Raw genomic sequence first — 6,426 nt, forward strand, 5'->3', positions numbered from 1 at the left:
TTGCCTGGTGGAGAAACCAGTGACACAACTCCTCCCGATGTGGGAAGTCTGTCGCTAGTAGGTCCTGCACACACTGTAAGTGATAATGATAGTAACAATTGAGCCGGCCGTTGTGACCGAGCGGTTCTAGGCACTTCAGTCTGGAACCGCGCGACAGCTACGGTCGCAGGTTCGAATCCTGCCTTGGGCATGGATGTGTGTGATGTCCATAGGTTAGTTAGGTTGAAGTAGTTCTATGTTCTAAGGGACTGATGACCTCAGATCTTAAGTCCCATAGTGTTCAGAGCCATTTGAACCCTTTTTTAGTAACAATTGACATGGAGAGTGTTCCACGCCGTCGTCTGGCTTACCCTGTACTGGTGGGCCAACTGCCTCGTACTGACACGGCTGTCGCTTTTCCCAGTGTTAATCACATTTTCTTTCAAGTCTGGTGTCCGAACATTTCGCCTACGTCCATCATGATTTTCTGCTTCCTGAAACAATCCTGTCTCAGGCAAACGGCGAAACACTGTTGCAAACATTGAATGCTGTGGTTGTTGTCGGCGAGGATAGGTCTCCTGATACAACTTTGCTGTCCGCCGTCCGTTGCTGTTTGACTTCCATAAGAAAACACTATTTCGGCGAGCTATCGATTCTAATACGGAACCATTGTGTACAATGCCGTATCATACCCACTAAGAGGTGAGTAGCAAGAGAAGTGAATCGGACACAGCATTACCAATGCCTATAGCAGGAGAGGGCGCTAGGGCCCGACGCATGACGAACAGTATCACCCTCTAGGAGGCAAACACGCGTACTGTAACTGTGAATACATGAAGCAGCGCATATTAGATGGGTGCAACAATGATAATAGAATAAATGGTCTCTAGCATATAAACCATGCATTTCCGGACATAAGTTCATTGGACCTTTCTTGTTGCGTATCTTCTCAATGATCAGTCCCTAGAGTTTTACACGGTGGAAAAAATCATCCAGTATACACTGTCGGAAAAAAGAAAGACGACGTTGATTTTGGTCCGATGACGCCACTTGGAGAACTGTGCATGTTCTGATAATGGTTTCAACATCGTCCGCCAACAGAAAGCGCAGTATCACAGTTACAAGAGCACCATCTGTGTCTACGCATTAACAGGGAATACTCACATGCAGAAGGCTCACAGTGGTGCAAATTTGTGAAGCTAGCATGCCACCTTGGCATAGGGAAATACTCTTGCTTCCTACATCCAACTGAGCGAGTTTCGAAGGGGTTAAGCTGTGGTCTTCCGAGTGGCGTGATGCACCTTTTGGAGAATTGCCAGACAAGTTGGACGTGCTGGGTCAGTTGTGTAACGATGCTGGTGGCATCATTGGTCACGTCAACATTATCACATCCGTGGACGAGGTTCTGGGCTTCTATGCAGCACGGACACGCGCCAGGAACGTCGTATTATAAGGTCAGCAGTGGCAGATCGTACAACTACCACAGCACAGATAAGAAGGCTTGTGAGCCCTGAGGACTCAGCACGAACTGTTGTAAATCGGTTATTAGCTGTGGAACTACGGGCTCTTCCACTCACGCCACACGGCCGACGTGCAGTCCGCCTCTGTAGCGCAGTGGTAGCATGCAAGGGGGCCCGGGTTCGATTCTCGGCTAGGTACTGGGTGTTGTGTGTCCTTCATCATCATCATTATTGACACGCAAGTCGCCGACGTGGCGTCAACTGAAAAGACTTGCAATCGTCGCCCAGTCAATAAATGCCATACGATCATTCCATTCTCCGACGTGCACAGCTCGACTGATGCTGTCGGTGGATCACTTGGAAGATGTAATGACGACGTGGTCTTCAACGATGGAAGCGAATTCTGCCTGCAAGCAAGTGATGGTCGTTTGCGCCTACGAGGTAGACCTGGTGAGCATTGTGTCGTAGAGTGCTTTCGTTAAAGGTGCACTCGGCACACCGCAGGCCTTACGGTTTGATTTGAGTTCACTTTTGGCGTTTCTGGAAGGGACGCTGACCAGCACTCGGTACGTGCAGAATGTCGTCAGACTCGTTATTTTGCTGTTCTTGCAACAGGAAGTTGGTGTGTTGTTCTAAAAGATAATGCTTGTCCGTACACTGCCTGGGAAACTCTACATGCTCTGCAGGTCGTGCAGCAAGTTCCATGGGCAGCACAATCTCTGAACCAATCGAGCACGTGTGGGAGGGATATGATGGAACGAGAAGTGACTCGTGCGCCTCGTCAGCCAACAACTCTTACAGACTACATGAGGAGGTCGAGCAGGTGTGGCATAATGTAGCCCAGGACAGCATTCGCCATCCGTCCGATCGACTATTTGCAAGAGTAGCTTCTGCATTGCCGCTTGCAGAGATTACACCACATCTCAGCGTGGATCGATACCTGATTCCTCACAACCGCTTGTGCTAATGATCTGTAAATATAACCACTTCATGTACTTCATATGCACTTTTGAAACAGTAAACGTTAAGTGAATTGGGAACTTATAAAAGGGTGTAGTTTTTTATGGCAGTATATGTGGATTGGAGCGACGAATGAGAATTTGTACCAACGCCAGGATTGGAACCTGGTTCTCCTCCTCACTGGGCAGATGCGATAAACGACTGAACAGACGACCCTGATGATGATGAGGTCCCATACTCCGAGGAGCGTAGGGGACGGCGTGGGAGACCCACACTGCCGACTAGGCAAGGTGCTAGCGTGGGTGGTTTGCCATTGCCTTTCTCCGACCGTAATGGGAATGAATGATGACGATGAAGGCGACACAACAACATCCAGTCATCTCGAGGCAGCGAAAATCCCTGACCCCGCCGAGAATCCAACCCAGGAGCCCTTGCGCGGGAAGCGAGAACGCTACCGCAAGACCACGAGCTGCGGACGACCCTAGACGCCTCAACCCACCTGCTATTCCCCCTAAACTCGAACAGCATAGAAGAGGCTGTCCCACTGTATTGGAATACCACTGCGCCATCGAACGAAATGTGGGATCCTGCCTGAAACGCAGGCATAGATGCTTTAAGCAAATGAAACGTCTCTGGAACCATATGGTTTCAGATATTTAAAGCACCTATGCCTGCGTTTCAAGCAGGATCCCCCATTTCGTTCGATGCTGAGGCCCAGTACAGTTGGACGGCTTCTATGGAGCTGTTCGAGTTTGGTTGAATTTGGACTGAGAAAGAGGGCGTGCTAGGGTAGTCAGTGCAGTTGTGCAAAGACACTGTGCCAGGGCAGCGTACTGGTTAGCGCATCTGCGTAGTGGAAAAGAGATCCAGGTTAAAATCCTGGCCTGGGAGCAAATTTTCATTTATCGCCTCAGTCCGCATATATATACATCGTATGCACTTAAATAACTCGAGAAAACGCCATCTCTGAGATCTAGGCAATAGATAAAAAATTGCTTCATTATTCGCTTTGCAGTAGAAATTGACAGCATAACACAACAATGATTCTGGTCGTACATGACGGAGCCACTAAAGCGGAGTTGCTAAATACGATTTTTCGCAAGTCCTTCACCAAAGGAGACCAAGTACAAAGAGCTTTCAAAAAGTTTTGCACAGTCGTCTCTAATTTTTTAATTTTATGCAGGGGGAGAATGGAATTTTTGTTAACATACTTGGAACATTTAGCTATAAGTTGGTATGTAAAAGTATTTTCTTTTATTTATAGGTGAGCCATAACGGACCGTGAAGTAGATGTCAGGTTGCGACAACGGTCGGTGTTGGATTTCTTCTTCAAGACCGGCTATGACTCTGCCACGTCGAGTCACAGGAAGTTTCTCCCTGTTTATGGGGAGTACACGGTGGATCGCACAAGGATCCAGCGGTGGTTCCAGAGGTTTAAAGAAGGTGCTCTCTACTGGACAATCCACGATGCGGTAGACCATCGACAGCAGTGAGTCATGTGAATAAGGAGACCATTGATCAAATCATCCAAAATGACAGATGGCAGCTTGCTTAAATGACCCCTTTGTCATTAGGTAGTGTGGTATCACTGGTACAGTCACAAGGGTACATAAAAATCTGTGCAAGTTGGGTGCGTACATTACTGACAAGAGAAATGAAAACGATGAGGAAGAATGTGTGCTAGGATCTCATGAAGACCTTTACTGAAGAGTGGAAACAGATTTGCATAAAATTTGTTCCTTACTGCGAAATAAGGTCCCACATATGTGGACCCTTGGTGATAATGCATATTTACTAATTTCAATTTAATCCTCGATAATGTAAAACGAAAATAATAACCATTGTTTCGACAGTCTATAACAGTGCGCGAAATATTAATTAATGAGCAATTAGAACCGTTTCTTAGTGATATCAATGCGAAATTATCTGACTTAGAAGATGACGAATTCTCGTATTTGATTGAAGGTTGTCCTGCTGAGATTGATAAACCTGATTGGTAAACAATAAGAATATTAAGATACCGTGTCAATAGCTAGGAGACGACGACGTTTTTGCACAGTGAACTCCTCTGAAAGTGAAGACGTAGATGATGTAGAAAATGTGTATAAAGTCAAGTTTAGAAATAATATGTTACAATGTTGGCCAACCAGCAAAATTTGTTAAGGCAAGGAATGCCTCAAAATGGAGGAAACCTGGCTTCAGTTCCAAAGATAAGAGACATGTGGCTCAAAAGTGGATTATATTTATGCAGTGTAAAAAATTGTTGTTTTTAACCATACCATAAAACGTAAAGATTTATTTACTGGCAGCAGCAAATTATTAGTTGCCAGAATTTATTGTGTGGTAATTATTTTTTTGCATTTAACAAAAACATTGAAATTAATGAATTTTAAAAATATTAACATTAAGGATATTACTTTCTGTATGCGTGTTCATATATAGTTCACTGATTCAAATAAAATATGTACATTGCTTACTAAAATGTTTTATTTAGGAAAAGAGAAAGCAAATACGAAGCAAAGACTAGTACTCTTACACGATAAGTGAGACTAAAGGCCCACATACGTAGACCTCCATTTATGCCTTACAGAATCATCAAAAAAGTATTTCATTTGCATTTGTGCCATGTTTGTTTATTAGTTATGAGCATTTCATAGTATTCTGATACAACAGATCCATACTTTGAAATCATATACGAACGCCCGCTCAACGAAAGATCTGTTCCTACAGGCTGGAAATTTGCACGGGCCACACTAACACTCAGGAAAGGATCCGTTGAAGTACAGACCCATATTGTTAATGTCAATTTGCTGTGGGATTCTGAATAATATACTGCGTTTAAACATTAAGAATTTATTCGAATAAAACGATTTATTGACAAACAGCTAACACGGATTCAGAAAACATCGTTCCTGTGAAGAAAAAAAATAGTTCCTTATTCACACGAAGTAGTAAGTGCAATCGACAGGGGATCTCCAATTGATTCCATGTTCATAGATTTCCAGAAGGCTTTTTACACCGTTCATCACAAGAGACTTCTAACTAAATTGCTTGCCTGTTGAGTACTGTCTCAGTTGTGAGGCTGGATTCGTGGTTTCCGCCGGCAGGGGTGACCGAGCGGTTCTAGGCGCTACAGTCTGGAACTGCGCAACCGCTACGGTCGCAGGTTCGAATCCTGCCTCGGGCATGGATGTGTGTGACGTCCTTGGGTTCGATAGGTTTAAGTAGTTCTAAGTTCTAGGGGACTGATGACCTTAGAAGTTAAGTCCCATTGTGCTCAGAGCCATTTGAACCACTCGTGGTTTCCTGCCAGGAAGGCCGCAGTTCATCCTAAATGATGGAAAGTCATCGAGTAAAACAGAAGTGATATCTGGTTTTCCCCAAGGAAACAAATATACTGCGAACTATGAATGAAGGGCAACAGGTAGTTTCCATATTTCTGTATTTCCGAAAAGCATTTGACACGGTGCCCCATTGCAGGCTGTTGACGAAGGTACGAGCATATGGAATACGTTCGTAGGTATTTTGGTTGGCTCGAAGACTTCTTAAATAAAAGAACCCAGTATGTTGTTCTCCGGCGAGTATTCAACAGAGACAAGAGTATCGTCAGGAGTGCATCAGGGAAGTGTGACAGAAACTCTTTTGTTCTCTGTATACATAACTGATTTGGCGGTTGTTTGCTAATGATGCCGTGGTGTAAGGTAAGGTGTCGAAGTTGCGTGGCCGTAGGAAGTCAAAAGACGGCTTAGACAAAATTACCAGTTGGTATGATGGATGGCAGCTAGCCCTAAATGTGGAAAAACGTAAGTTAATGCGGATGAGTAGGAAGATCAAACCTATAACGTTCGGATACACTATTACTAATGGCCTGCTTGACACAGGTAAGTCTTTTAAATATCTGGGTGAAACGTTGCACAGTGATATAAGACAGAACGAGCATTTGAGAACTGTTGTAGAGAAGGCGAATGTTCGACTTCGGTTTATTGGAAGAATTTTAGGAAAGAGTGGTTCACCTGTGAAGGGGTGC

This window comes from Schistocerca gregaria, chromosome 6 (assembly GCF_023897955.1).
Source record: "Schistocerca gregaria isolate iqSchGreg1 chromosome 6, iqSchGreg1.2, whole genome shotgun sequence".
Taxonomy (NCBI): domain Eukaryota; kingdom Metazoa; phylum Arthropoda; class Insecta; order Orthoptera; family Acrididae; genus Schistocerca; species Schistocerca gregaria.